General features: G+C 42.9%; 1 pseudogene; it reads right to left on the bottom strand.

The window, feature by feature from the left end:
* Positions 1-14,464: 14,464 nt before the first annotated feature.
* On the bottom strand, positions 14,465-15,027 carry LOC116527707 (annotated as a pseudogene).
* Between the last annotated feature and the right edge of the window lie 894 nt (positions 15,028-15,921).

Below are 15,921 nucleotides of genomic sequence, written 5' to 3'. Positions count from 1 at the left end.
CTCACCGCAACCTCCGCCTCCTGGGTTCAGGCAATTCTCCTGCCTCAGCCTCCTGAGTACCTGGGATTACAGGCACACGCCACCATGCCCAGCTGATTTTTTGTATTTTTAGTAGAGACGGGGTTTCACCATGTTGACCAGGATGGTCTCGATCTCTTGACCTCGTGATCCACCCGCCTCGGCCTCCCACAGTGCTGGGATTACAAGCTTGAGCCACCGCGCCCGGCCCATTTCCTTTTTTTTTTTTCTGAGACAAGGTCTCACTCTGTCATGCAGGATGAGTGCAGTGGCTCACTGCAGCCTCAATCTCCCAGGCTCAAGCAATCCTCCCATCTCAGCCTCCCAAAGGGCTGGGGTTACAGGCATGAGCACTGCACCTGGCCTACTCCTTGTTTCTTACCTAATGGTCCAGAAACTAAAATATGCGGGAAGGGGATGATAGCATTTGTTGAAACCACTTTTAAAGATGATAAAATTAAAAGACCAGAGAATTTTACTAGCTAGCAAGAGGTACAGGAAGGCAGCAGCACTAAAACAGTGACTGTTTAAGGAGTTAGGAGTGGATTTTCGTGGTGAACTACTAATATTTCCAACCAAAAAACTACCTTTCAATTTCAAAGGCCACAATCCCTTTTGACAAACCATTTATGGTCTCATGGAAATTCCCTGAATCTAGATGATGTACTCTCTCAGAGAGTCTGGATTTTTTGGTTTTTTCCTTCCTCTCCATTTCTTGCAAATTGTTGAAAGAAGTGGTATGGCCGAGTGCAGTGGCTCACGCCTGTAATCCAAGCACTTTGGAGGCCAAGGCGGGCGGATCACCTGAGGTCGGGAGTTCAAGACCAGACTGACCAACATGGTGAAACCCCGTCTTTAAAAAAAAATAAAAAAGAAAGAAAAGAAAAATAAAGAAGTGGGTATTACCTACTTTTTTTTTTTTTATTTGAGACGGAGTCTTACTCTGTCACTTGGGCTGGAGTGCAATGGCGCAGTCTTGGCTCACTGCAACCTCCATTTCCTGGGTTCAAGCGATTCCCCTGCCTCAGCCTTCCAAGTAGCTGGGGCTACAGGCATGCACGACCATGCCCAACTAATATTTTGTATTTTCATAGAGACAGGGTTTCACCATGGCCAATGGCCAGGATAATCTCAGACTCCTGACCTTGTGATCCACCCACCTCGGCCTCCCAAAATGCTTGGATTACAAGCATGAGCCACCGGGGCCCGGCCATTACTTACATTTTTTAAGAGCAAACTAACTAAAATAAAGAAGTGACTTACCAGAAGTAGCCTTGGAATACTGAATTTAATTACTTTGACTAGATGAAGTTATCTACTAAAATAACCTGGGGTTGTATGGGCCAACAGGAAGAACTACTGTATTGTTTGTTATTGGTTGTCACAAAAAGTTAGCAGTAGAAGGAATCTCAAAGCCTAGATTCTGGGAATTAGCTGAGCTCTTGAATCTCCATAATCCCAGAGCTGATTTGGGGAAAAGGATAGGAGAATTATGGATTGCTGTAAGAAAGGATGTGTTGGCTGGGCACGGTGGCTCATGCCTGTAATCCCAGGACTTTGGGAGGCCAAGGTGGGCAGATCACGAGGTCAGGAATGCAAGACTAGCCTGGCCAATATGGTGAAACCCTGTCTCTACTAAAAATAAATTAACTGGGCATGGTGGCGCGTGCCTGTAGTCCCAGCTACTTGGTAGGCTGAGGCAGGAGAATTGCTTGATCTCGGGAAGTGGAGGTTGCAGTTAGCCGAGATAAGTGCCACTGTACACCAGCCTGGACGACAGAGCGAGACTCCAACTCAAAAAAAAAAAAAAAAAAGAAAGGATGTGTCAATGAAGGATCTTAGGCTCAAGAAAGTTGCATCTTAGGCCCAAGAAAATTAAATCTTTGCCAAAAGCGAGCCTAACTCATTAGGGAAATGAAGACCAAAACTGAAAGTATTGAATGTCCAAACCGAATGCTCTTTCCGTTTCACTGGGGTGTTCCGTTGTGTGGTCATGGAAGTCTGGAAAGGCTTGGCGCCCAAGGGAACCCATCTATAGCCAGCCTTTTCCAGTCATGGCACACGTTTTCTTTGTGATTCAAAAGTTGGTGCCTTTGACCTACACCATGCAAATGACTTTCTTTCATCCAAAGTATCAACTTCTTCAGTCGATGAAACATAAGCTAAGGAGAGATCACCAGAGTCTTTATTCTTTCATCTCAAATATACCTCTGATTCTCCTACCAGTCTCCTACAGATCTACAAAACACCTTCAAACCTAAAGGGAAATCTCTGTGCTGTACTTTTAAAAAAAATGTGTCATTTACTACTTCATATCTAAGATTAATTTTTTTTTTTTTTTTGCATTTTAGGTTTTGGGGTACATGTGAAGAACATGCAAGATTGTTGCATAGGTACACACATGGCAGTGTGATTTGCTGCCTTCCTCCCCATCACCTATAGCTTGCATTTCTCCCCATGCTATCCCTCCCCAACTCTCCACCCCCACTGTCCCTCCCCTGTTTCTCCCCGACAGACCCCAGTGTGTGATGCTCCCCTCCCTATGTCCATGTGTTCTCATTGTTCGACACCCGCCTATGAGTGAAAACGTGCGGTATTTGATTTTCTGTTCTTGTGTCAGTTTGCTGAGAATGATAGTTTCCAGGTTCATCCATGTCCCTACAAAGGACACGAACTCATCATTTTTTATGGCTGCATAGTATTCCATGGTGTATATGTGCCACATTTTCCCTGTCCAGTCTATCATCGGTGGGCATTTGGGTTGGTTCCAAGTCTTTGCTATTGTAAACAGTGCTGCCGTGAACATTCATGTGCATGTGTGTCCTTATAGTACAATGATTTATAATCCTTTGGATATATACCCAGTATATAGATTAAGATTAAATTTTTATCTTGTCGTCATTATTCTCAGCAGAATTTCTGGCCTCACCATCCCTGTCCTTGGATATTGTCTTTTCATTACCCTCAAACTTACTGCTTGACTTACCACTAGTCATATTTCTTATTATTGTCTCTGCCTCAGGCCCTGGCTCTCTTGTGCCAACTGGTTCTATCTCAGTAGCTAACCTAGCCTGGGTGACTAACCTATGCCTTCTTACTGATTCATTCTCTATCTCTGGCTCAATCTATGTCCCTGTCACTGATTGGATCTTTGGTTTCGCCACTGGCCTTGAATGCATTTCTGATGCTTCATACATCCACTGAGAATCACCTAACATTTGTCTCAGTTAGATTCCATCCCACTGTGGTCATGAGTTCTGATCACAGGGAGATTTTGATCTCAGGGAGGAACCCAAGAACTTGTGTGACTGACTACAGAGAGGAACCCTAGAGAAAAAAAAATTCACGGTCAGCATTGTAAATAAGTAATAAATAAAACCACAAGACAGCAAACACCCCTGAACAGTAGTACTGGCATAATTATAATGGAACTTAATTAACAATATATTTCTGAATATCCTGCTCATTATATTTAGAGGCCTGAGGTTCAAAACATTGATCACAGCTTTGTTGTAGCACATTGATACCTAGGGAGGGTGCAAGCCAAGCCATTGGGATATAGGAATAAAATAGTAGTTCGATCTTCCCCTCCCTTCCTTCCTTTCTTCCTTCTTTTCATTCTTTCTTCCTTTTTTTTTTTTTTTTTTCTAGACAAAGTCTTGCTGTATTATCCAGGCTGGAGTGGAGTGGCACAATCACAGCTCACTGCAGCCTCAATTTCCTGTGCTCAAGCGATCCTTCCTCCTCAGCCTCCCAAGTAGCTGGGACTACAGGTGCATGCCGCCACGACTGCTAGTTTTTGTTTTTTCTTTCTTTCTTTTTTTTCTTTTTTTTTCTTTTTTTTTTTTTAGTAGAGTTGGGATTCTGCTATGTTGCCCAGGCTGGTCTCCAACTCCTGGGCTTAAGCCTGAAATTTCAGCACTTTGGGAGGCCGAGGCAGGTGGATCACTGAGGCCAGGAGTTCGAGACCAGCCTGGCCAACATGGAGAAACCCTGTCTCTACTAAAAATACAAAATTAGCCGGGTGTGGTGGCGCATGCCTGTAATCCCAGCTACTTGGGTGGCTGACGCAGGAGGATCACTTGAACCCAGGAGGTGGAAGTCGTGGTGAGCCAAGATGGCGTCATTGCACTCTAGTCTGGGCAACAAGAGTCTCAAAAAAAGTGGGGAAGTTATTTGATATGAAAAAAGAGAGGAGAATTTAGGAACTGTCTTCTGGAAAGAATGAGGAACTGCGAATAACTCAATTATGTCTTTGCTTCCTCTTCTACTCACTGAATCTTGCTCCTATCTGTGCAGGGTCAGGTATTATTGTAGAAAAATTGAAAACTTGTTATTAAAGATTGTTCACTGACATGGAAATAACTCTTGAGCTCTTCCGAATTGGCAGGCTCTAATCTACTAAACAAACAACCAAAAGAAAGAAAGAAAAAAAGAATGAGGGAAGAACCAGCCATGCGGAATTGCCTTTTCTATGCCTTCACTATTTAATGAGCATTAACCCACCAACTATCATACAGATGATACTGGCTCACCAATTGAGGAGGTAGACTAATAGGAAACGAGCCTCCAAGAAGTTTCTACCATACAATTTCACTTGTATCAGTAACAAAATCAGGCAGAGGAGTAAGCAGATGCCTGAGATGAAAATGAAAGCTATCACTACCCATCATAACCCCTTTCTGCCATCTCTCCCACTCTCCTCCGCCTCTCTGCACTTTCATGTCACCCTGGACCATCTCAGTTATGCTGTGGAGGGAAGATGCATTTGGCTACTAGCAAAGATGGGAGAGCAAATGTTGTCTGGAATAACACTGATAAGGTAGAGCCTATACACAGAACAGAGCAGGCAGCTAGCTACCTACATGGTGATTTTCCAGACACCAGGAGGGCTCTATAACATCTCTCTCACTGGTTCATCAGCAGCTCTTAGAGATGTTTCCATTGGGTTAGGCATAATCTTTTCAGGGTCCCTATAAAAGGCAAAAGCTCTATCAGGAATGAAAGTGTATCAAAAGCTTTCCTCCTTTTGGGAAGACACAAGAGTCCTATGATAGCAATATTCATGTGAGACTGGGAACTACTTAGTAAAAGAAAGGGATGAGGAAGGAATACCAGGATTCCTGGGACAAACTTTCCCAACCTGTTGTACCTGAAAGGGAAGATAAGATACAGTGCCCAGATCTATGTAGATTCTGTTTCCTGACCATTTGGTGAAAGATATCCTGAGCCAGATAATAATAATGAGGATGGTGAAGACAAGAGATGAGTAAAACGGCCCTGGAGAATTGGAGTTAGTCTGCTAGAGAAGGGGAGAGGAGGATTAGCTGAAGCAGAGGTGATCTATCCTTAAAGAGTGCTAGATAGCGTCTGAGTGAGGGACAAAAGGGGATGGAATCAGGGTTTGCTTACACTTAATGGAGTGAAAGTAAGTAGCCACCAAGCGGGTGGCTTCACAGGCACCAGTAAGGACTCAGTTTCCTTCCATCTCTTCATCGACATAGGGAATTCCTTTAACAAGGAAAGAAACTATTTACTCCACAATGAGAGAAAAGTTGCAAGTATAACTATAGCCTTGAGAGAGAGGTAACTTAAGGTTTCCTATGATTTAACATTCATTCATATTCAGGCATAAATGACGAATATTTCTTTTCTGAGGGAAGTTGCAAGTCCAAAGGTAAGAAAAAGTACAAGGTCACCAAACTTCAGCTTCCAATAATTAAAGGGCGGTAGCTTTTAAGTCATTGGAGAAGTCTACTCAAGACAAACTTGGGGACAAATTTACCCTGCTTGGGATTGGGGCTGTCCTTTTATGCTTGTGAATCAGGGGAGAAAAGAATGGGCAGGGTTATGGGAAGTAGAAAGGAAGAGAGGTAAGCTGTGGATTTTCCAAAGGAAGGGCTTTAGGACTTGGAAGGCACCCACAGGGCACCTTTGGTGTGTGGTTCCAGCAAAGATGATGGTGGCACATGGTCCAGAGCCCCACCAAGAGCTTCTTCCTGTCTTCAGACACCAAAAGCTCCACCCAGTGCAAGGAGGACAATCAGAGCAGCAGGACAAAGATGAAACCTGAGAGGCTGGCACAGAACATGCGAATGTAGCTTCGGGCCTTCTCCAGGAGCTCCAGGTGCTCTTGCTAGTGGGGTGCCATACCATAGACTGGGCCATGTGGTAGGAAAAAATTGACTATGGTGGAGAAGGGAGAAGGACATCATGAGAAGAATCTCATCTCAAGCATCTCCATCTCCACTAACAGAAAGATAAGTCCTGAATTCTACAAGGGAGGGAACTCTGTTCTCTCTTCACACTTCAGGGTCTTTTTCTCCTGTGCACCAGAGCCTCCCACAGGTTTCTATTTTTTAATATTAACTCTTTTTTTTTTTTTTTTTTAGATTTCTTTTTCACCCATCCTCCTCCAATTAAAAAAAAAATAATAAATAGGAGTAGTCTTTGCCCTCCCACCTTGACATTTAAGCTGCTTCCTCCAAAAGGACCCCGCACTACTCAGACCCCCAAGGCTTCCTTGCCCTGTATATTGGTTCATTTATTGTGCTGGCATTGTAAGAACTGTGGAATATCATGGCGTTTTCTTCTTTGCTTTGCATCCTTGCTTCTGGCTCATGGCTCTTCTGTCATAGAACCTAATCTGCTCTGCCCTAACTCCCCTTCCTGTCCCTCCCCCACCCCAGGGGACAGCACCAGCAGAAGTCAGAACACACGACATCAGTACAATGTCTCATTTGCCAGATCTGGTCAGATCCCTCTCTCGCCCAGATCTCTGCTGGGTTCCAAATGCCCTTAGCAAACTGCCTACTGAAGCCAGATTTCTTACTGACACGTCATACCCAAGATGTCTTTAAGAAATGTAATAATCTTCTTTCTCTCCATCCTGCACCCACTCCTTTTCTTAATTCCCACCACTCAATCACAACGTGTCTTGCCAGTTCTAACTTTTTAAAGTTTTCAAACCCACCCTGTATGTCTGTTTCCACTTCCTTAGACCATCTCTTTGCTGTGTCTGTCCTGGATTTCTGTAGCCTTTTTACCTGGTCTTTCTGCTACCAGGCTTGCTCTCCTTCAGTTTATTCTTCACCAAGTTACCAAGATTAAGGCCTCTAAAAGCAAATCCGATTATGTCTCTCTGTTGCTTAAAATATTCTCATTACTCCCTGTTGATGTAAAGTGAAATCCTAACCTGTTGGAATAAATTGGTAAAGTCCTACAAGATCTAGGTTTTGGTCACTTATTTAGCTTCATTGAATTATTCAGTATTTCTGAGTGGTAAACATGATGTGGACATTGTATATAGACTGGTAGATCAGTATCAATGATCCAAGAATGAGACTAGCTCCCACCTCCTTGTATGAAGCAGCAAAGTTTTCCTAGACTTGCCTAGTAGGATTTTCTTAGTGGTTATTTAGGTAGGAGGCAGTTTCTCATTGTTCTGGCTCATCTCTTTCCCAGTATATCATTGATGGAAGCTTAACTTAATGCTCTAAATGGCATCAATACTTTCCTTTTTTTTGAGACAGAGTCTCCCTTTGTCACCCAGGCTGGAGTGCAATGGTGCAGTCTTGGCCCACTGCAGCCTCCGCCTCCCCGTTCAAGCAATTCTCCCACCTCAGCCTTCCGAATAGCTGGGATTACAGGCATGCACCACCATTTGGCTAATTTTGTATTTTTATTAGAGATGGCACTTCACCATAATGGCCAGGCTGGTCTTGAACTCCTGGCCTCAAGTGATCCACCCCCCTCACCCTCGGAAAGTGCTGAGATTACAGGCATGAGCCACCATGCCCAGCCAGGATCAATACTTTCTTCCATTTCACACTCTTGTTCTTCATTTCAGATTGACAAGACTGAACACAGTATGAGAAAAAGGAGTATTTGGGGCCAGGTATTGTATAATGTGGTAGAAAACAGGATGAATCTTTATGTAATAAAGTAGTTCCAGATGGAATGTCAATGTCCTAAGTAGTAGCATTCTAGTTTCAACTAAGGTAGATGATGTCTATTTGTCAAGAGCACTGTATAGCATCTTTAATTTGAGGTGCCTGTCTGGGCTCTAGTGCTAGTTAGGTCCTTTGCTCGCCAGTGAGTGTCCTATAGACCTTCTTAGACCCGGTAGTAGATGCTTTCAGTTCTCTACCTATATTCTGTGGGCCTTAACACTTGCGTGCTTTCTGGCAGACTTCCAGTAGCCAACATCTGCATCTGTTTTCCTAAAGACTTTCGCTGGAGCCAGGAAAGGATTCTCTCCCTAAGCTGGCCCAGATGTTCTAGGGAATTAATATCTGGCTCTGAGTAGCCCTCAAGCAGATCCCTGCCCCTGTGTGTGGGAGGTATAACTCTGAAGCATGGATTTTATGTTGCTCCCATTATCTCTGCAGGATTAAGCTCTTATTGACCATAGTGGCAGCAAGCTTGATAATGCATCCTTTATTGGTTGCCTTATTTCCCTTTTTCACTTTCCTCACTTCCCCTCTCCTCTTTCCCACCTTATGTTTGACTTAACATCCTGAGATGGAGATAAAAGTATGAAAAGGAAGAAGCATTGATGCCAGTTGGGGCATCAACTCCCCACACCATTCCATTTGTACCTTTCAAATAACCTACATGTACTTGAATCTTTGTCTAGAATTGACTTCTGGACATTGGACATCCAACTGAAGAGGCAGAAGCTACTACTTGCTCAAAACTGTAGTGGTTCTTAATCACTACACCTAAGGGAGATGATAAACTTCCAAAAGAAACAGTCTGATAGTTCCTTAACATACCTCCAGTATGTCAAAGGACAGTGTAAAGAACATACAGGGCCAGGTGCAGTGGCCTATGCCTGTAATCCCAGCACTTCGGGAGGCCAAGACAGGCAAATCATGGGGTCAGGAGATCGAGACCATCATGGCCAACATGGTGAAACCCCGTCTCTACTAAAAATACAAAAAAATTAGCTGGTGTGGTGGCAAACACCTGTAGTCAAGCCAAGTGAGCCGAGATCATGCCACTGCACTACAGCCTAGGCGACAGTGCGAGACTCTGTCTCAAAAAAAAAAAAAAAAAGAAAGAAAGAATGTACAAACAGCAGACAGGAGAAGATCATTCTGGTGGGAAGCAATCTGCCTATGGTTATTCTGGCAATATATGTACCATTGTCCCACCACACAAAAACTAGGCAATTGCTACCTAAGTAATCAAGACCACAAAAGTTGTCATGTTTAGGATTAGTCATATTTGGTTTCTTTCTGGAAATACTGGAACAAACCTTTTTTTTTTTTTTGAGACGGAATCTTGCTCTGTCACCCAGACTGGAATGCAGTGGCGTGACGTGATCTCAGCTCACTGCTGCCTCTGCCTCCCAGGTTCAAGCGATTCTCCTGTCTCAGCCTCTGGAGTAGCTGGGATTACAGGTGTGCTCCACCATGCCTGGCTAATTTTTGTATTTTTAGTAGAGATGGGGTTTTGCCATGTTGGCCAGGCTGGTCTCGAACTCCTGACCTCAGGTGATCCATCCACTTCAGCCTTCCAAAGTGCTGAGATTGTAATTGTGAGCCACCGCATCCAGCCACCATTTCTTACTTGTTACAAAAAATCAGGAAATAATTTCATACTTAATAAAAAAGTTACGGTAGTTCAAAAACACCTTATACTCTTTACCTGAACTCACTTTTTCCCTTATACTTTAACATTTGCTCCCCTGATTTATCTGTGTGTGTTGGGCTCTTTTATAAGGCCTCCTTGACTTCTGTGTTTGCCACCAGCCAGCTCATGGATGACAATAGCCATTTCCTTTATTCTGTGGGACACTGGGCGGATGCCCCATCTATTTTTGAAAATAGTCTCCAATTCAGAGATGATGATAATTGTGGGAAGTAGAAAAGTTCCTTTTTAAAGTTTCCTTTCTTGTTAAAGAATAAGTGTGCTAATAACTTCGTTAGGCCCTATCCTATGCAGCTGTTAGACATGCCATGCTTGCAGGCACATAGTACACTCTATGTCCTTGTACTTTAATGAAGATATCTGTGCTGCACCTGCTCACAGGCATGTCTCAGCTCTCCATTGCTTTTATCTGTTTTAAAAAAGCTTTAAGTTGTTAGTCAATCAGGTTTTAGTTTAGAATGTGAGGTCCGACTCCAGCCAATGGAGATCAGACACAGCAGTAAGGACAACCCCAAATGTGTAAGGGATAAATTTGTCTGTTTTCCTTTATTCATTGTACTCTCATGGCAAGATGGCTAGTGAGAGTACCCTTCCTGCGGCCCAGGAAGTAAAAACTGCATTGTCTAAAGATCCTTTGTCTCAGTGCAAATTTCTCTTTGCAGCACCGAGCATCTATTTCCAACAGTAGTATTTGAGTAAATATCTATTTTATTGTGGAACCTTCTATTTCTGATCCTCTTATCAATTATTCTTTGGTTTCATATGTATCTATTGCCAGTTTAAGCTGCTTGTTCATTTGATAGCAGGGGGCATTCACTATACATTGGTGCCAACTCTGACTACATTTATCACAGAGCCAATTATATCTGTTTCTTTGCACACTTGAACCCTTGCCTTGCTCTTTGGGATTATAAGTAGTTTTACGGCTTTAGCACAAATGCATTAATTAGTTTGTTCAACAAATATTTGTTAAACACCCATGCATACTAGACATTGTTCAACTCATTGAGCACACATCAGTGAACAAAACTGTAAAATACCTCTGTCCTGAAGTTTACATTCCAGGGGAGTATATGTTAGTCAGCTGCATTGCTGCAACAATGCTGCACAATAAACACTTCAAATGTTCTCAGTAGCATACAATAACAGACATTTATTTTTCTCACTCACAGGTCTGCAGATCAGACAAAGTTTGGCTGATCTTGGCTGGATTTGTCTACGTTTGGCTGGGCAAAGCTGGACTCCAATCTTTGATCAAGTTTGTGTCTGCTTCACATGTCTTCATCATTCTATGACAAGTTGCTTACCTGAGATACATTCTTCCCACAGTGGGTGACAGAAGTACAAGAGAGGTAGGTAGAAATACATAATGCCTTTTAAGGTCTCAACTCAGGATTTTCACAGTCCCTTCTGCTTACGTTCCATTAGCCAAAGCATGCCATGCTATGCCTAACATCAAGGGAGCAGAGAAATATATTCCATCAACTATAGTGGGAGGCTTTGCAAAGTCACATGGTAAAGGGCATGGCTGGATAATCTAATATTAGACTGGGGCAGTCGACAGTTGAGAACGATGGGCCAGGTGTGGTGGCTCACTCCTATAATCCCAGCATTTTGGTAAACTGAGCTTGGAGGGTTGCTTTAGCTCAGAAGTTCAAGACCAGCCTGGGCAATAAAGCAAGACCCCATCTCAATTAAAAAACAATTTTTTTTAAGAATTGAAAACAATGATCCAATCTACCATCAGGAAGAGTGGAAGACAGAAAGTAAATTAATATATATCAAATACATAAAGCAAGTTAAAGGCATAGAAAATGAAGGGAGTAATCTTTAAAATAGGGTGGGTCAGTAAAGGCTTTTCCGAAAAGGTGACACTTGAGCAGAGTTCTGAAGAAAGTAAAGAATCAAGATTAGTGGAGAGAACAGTGAATGAAAAAGCCCCAAGATGGGCACTTGCTTGAAAGGATCAAGGAACCACAAGGAAGGCAATGTGGCCGAAGCACCATGAGGAACAGAGAGAACAGTAGGAAATGAAACTATCTAGAGATATAATTGCCGAGTCATAAGATATATGTATCTCCTAGATTACTGTTAAGGAATTAATTTCTAATTTTTTTTTTTTTTGAGACAGGGTTTCACTCTGTTACCTAGGCTGGAGTGCAGTGGAGAGTTTCAACTTCTGAGCTCAAGCAATCCTCCTGCTTCAACCTCCCAAGTTAGCTGGGAATACAGGTGTGCACCACCATGCCTGGCTAACTATTTTTTTAGTAGAGATGAGGTCTCACTATGTTGCCCAGCCTGGTCTTGAACTCCTAAACTCAAGTGACCCTCCTGCCTCACCCTCCCGAAATGTTGTGATTACAGGTATAAGCTACTGTACCTGGCCTAAAATGTTTTTAACCAGTGTGTACTCCCACCAGCAGTGTATAAAAATTCCTGTTTTATCAGTAGATAAGGGAAGAAAAAAAGTCTGATAATGTGAGCCTTTTAAATACAATAATTGTATTATGTATTTACACATTTTACTATAACATTGTATTAATAATCTCATAACATGTGTTAAAATTTTATTATAACATTTTATTGTTAGTGTTTTGTTTTTTACTTCCCTAATTAAAATTTTTAATTTAGCAAACATCTTTCTTGTGTTATTAGCCATTTGGGTTTCCTTTTGTAAATTGATTATGCAGATTCTTTGCCAATCTTCCTTTTTTTCTCTCTCTCTCTGTTTTTTTTTTTTTTTTTTTTTTTGGGACGGAGTTTCGCTCGTTACCCAGGCTGGAGTGCAATGGCGCGATCTCGGCTCACCGCAACCTCCGCCTCCTGGGTTCAGGCAATTCTCCTGCCTCAGCCTCCTGAGTAGCTGGGATTACAGGCACGCGCCACCATGCCCAGCTAATTTTTTGTATTTTTAGTAGAGACGGGGTTTCACCTTGTTGACCAGGATGGTCTCGATCTCTTGACCTCGTGATCCACCCGCCTCGGCCTCCCAAAGTGCTGGGATTATAGGCTTGAGCCACCGCACCTGGCTGTTATTTTTTTAGAGTTGGGGTCTCTCTCTGTTGGCCAGGCTGGAGTGCAGTGGTATGATTATAGTAATTCACTGCAGCCTTGACCTCCTGGGCTCAAGCAATCCTCTCACCTTGGCCTCCTGAGTAGCTGAGACTACAGGCATGTACCACCACATCTGGCTAATTTTCCTGCCTTGGCCTCCCAAAGTGCTTCAATTACAGGCATGAGCCACCACACCTGGCCCATGTACCAATTTTTCTATTGGGTAATTTGGTCCCATCCCTCCGTTTTCTTTGCATAGAATTTACTTACATATTCTGGATACTGATCCTTTGTTTGTTAAATATAGTAAATATATTTTTACAGGCGAGCTTATCTCTTTTACTGCTTTATATTTTGTAGCATAGAAGTTTTAGTTTTTGTTGTTGTTGTTGTTCTGTTTTGTTTTGTTTCTTTGTTTTGTTTTGAGATGGAGTCTTGCTCTGTTGCCCTGGCTGGAGTGCAGTGGCGTGATCTTGGCTCACTGCAACCTCCACCTCCTGGGTTCAAGCAATTCTCCTGTCTCAGCCTCCTGAGTAGCTGGCACTACAGGTGCACACCACCACGCCTGGCTGATTTTTGTATTTTTAGTAGAGACGGGGTTTCACCATATTGGTCAGGCTGGTCTCGAACTCCTGACGTCAGGTGATCCACCCGCCTCAGCCTCCCAAAGTGTTGGGATTATAGGCATGAACCACCGCGTCCAGCCGAAGTTTTAGTTTTAAAAACAGTAAAATTTATCAAGATTTTTTTGTTGTGGTTTGTAAATGTTGTTTCTCTTAAGAACAACAAAATTCATAAAACTGTTTTATTATTCTAATTTTCTATCTTCTAAAATATTCTTGTTTATTTTGCAGAATTTCAAACCCAGAGAAAAGCTGAACAATCAAATGAATACTGTTATACCTCTCACCTATATTTGTCAACTATTAACATCTTGATACATTCGCTCTCTCTCTGTCTCTATGTATATTTTTTACTTTTTGACAAACCATCCGAAAGTGAGTGTAGGCATCGTGCTATTTTACCTCTAAATATTTCAGTATATCTTGGCAGGGCACAGTGGCTTACACTTGTAATCCCAGTACTTTGGGAGGCTGAGGTGGACAGATCATTTGAAGTCAGGAGTTCGAGACCAGCCTGGCCAACATGGTGAAACCACGTCTCTACTAAAAATACAAAAATTAGCCGGGGGTGGTGGTGCGTGCCTGTAATTCCAGCTACTTGGGAGTCTGAGGCGCAAGAATCGCTTGAACCCAGGAAGCAGAGGTTGCAGTGAGCTAAGATCAAACCACTTCACTCCAGGCTGGGGGACAGAGCAAGACAGTGTCTCAAAAAAAAAAAAAAGATAAATATTTCAGCATATTTCCCAGGAAACAATGACATTCTCCTACATATCCACAGCATCATTACCACACCTGAGGGGGCAAAAAAAACATTAATTCAACACAACTTCCAACATTCTTTACACACTCAGATTTCCTAAATTGTCAAAGAAAAAGGTTTATACTTTTTTTTTTTTGGAAGAAAATCACTTAATTCTAATTAACTCACAAAGAATAAAATCATAACAGCTAGTTTAAGGAGGCCACACAAACATTTGACCAGCTCCAAATTCAACAGAGTAGGAACACCCCCTTCCATTTTAATTCTGAAGCAAGGAAGCTAGGAATGACAGGAGAGGTTTAACTGATGGCTTTACACCTTCACTATTACACCTTCACTATTAATTAAATTTTTATATTAAATTAACTTGGTTATGAGAGCTGGTTTTCCATTTCTCCAGGTTGAACTTCTTGATTCGGCCACCCGTTTGCAAGTCGGCACTGTTTCAGCACCTCACCGAAACCCTCACAGAGCTTGATGTCACACTGGTTCTGGGCACACTCCAAAAACTGTTTGATCTCACAGAAGCAAGGCTGCTGCTGCTGTGCCAGCTGGGTTCCCTGAGGCTCCTGGTAAGTGATGTCAGGCCTCGCAGAGTCAGGATTACTTCCTCCCCTGAAGCCCCCAATAATGGCGTGGCCCGGGTGTGCCCCATAGCAGAGCCCACAGCCACGCCAGCTGCAGTGGTTGCCATCTGGGCCAGCAGATCTGGCTGCCGGGGTGCAGCAGCAGGAGAGCCAGCGGCAGATGAGGGTGCCACTGCTGGTGGCTGCGCGGCTGGTGCTGGCCTGGGCACAGTTCTCATTTGAGGGGCCCCGCTGGCCGGAGGGGCCAGGCAGGAGGTGCGGCTTCGGCTTCCACATGGCATCCTAGCTATGGGGAGGCTCAGCCTTTAGACGTGCAACGACCAGCAAAGAGCTCAGCGGCTTCTCGGTATATACGTTTTTTAAAAGTCCAGATTTAATGGATTTCATCTGACTGTTATATGCCTGTAGTCTCCTTCAATTTAAACAATACTATTACCTTCTGCTCCTCATAATATTAAATCCTTAAATAGTGGCCAGTTATCCTGTAGACTGTCCCATAGTCTGTATTTTTGTGTGACTATTTATCATTAGATTCAAGTCAGACATTTCTAGCAAAACACCACGCAGTGTATACCTCCTACTGTATCATATCTAAAGACACACAATGTGCTGGGTGTGGTGGCTCATACCTTCAATCCCAGCACTTTAGCAGGCTGAGGCAGAAGATTACTTGAGGCCAGGAGTTCAAGCCTACAGTAAGCTATGATTGCACCACTGCACATCAGCATGGGCAACACAGCAAGACCCTATCTCAAAAAAAAAAAAAAAAAAAAAGGCTATGACAACCACTTAATTAAGATTGTGATTGCCAAATATTTTGATTCCAAAGGTACATTTCCTCTTTGAAACTAATAAATATTTAATGGAGTGATAATTTGATACCCTGTTTCCAAATAACCATTTAATAATGACCTATCAGTGATCCTTGCCTTAATTATGCTGGGGATTATAAAATAATGGTTTTCAATTACTATCATTCCTTCTATACTTATTAGCCAGCATCCTTCTATAAAAAAAAAATCTACCTCTGCTTTTTTCCTTTTTCATTTATTCTTTCTTTTGTGGAGTGTCACTGTGGACACATGGATTTTTTTGTTTTTTTGTGATGGAGTTTCGCTCTTGTTACCCAGGCTGGAGTGCAATGGCGCGATCTCGGCTCACCGCAACCTCCGTCTCCTGGGTTCAGGCAATTCTCCTGCCTCAGCCTCCTGAGTAGCTGGGA

Source organism: Sapajus apella, unplaced genomic scaffold, assembly GCF_009761245.1.
Source record: "Sapajus apella isolate SASKATOON/1434 unplaced genomic scaffold, GSC_monkey_1.0 scaffold55, whole genome shotgun sequence".
NCBI lineage: Eukaryota > Metazoa > Chordata > Mammalia > Primates > Cebidae > Sapajus > Sapajus apella.
The sequence above is the reverse complement of the archived record's forward strand: the minus strand, read 5'-3'. Positions and strand labels throughout refer to the sequence as shown.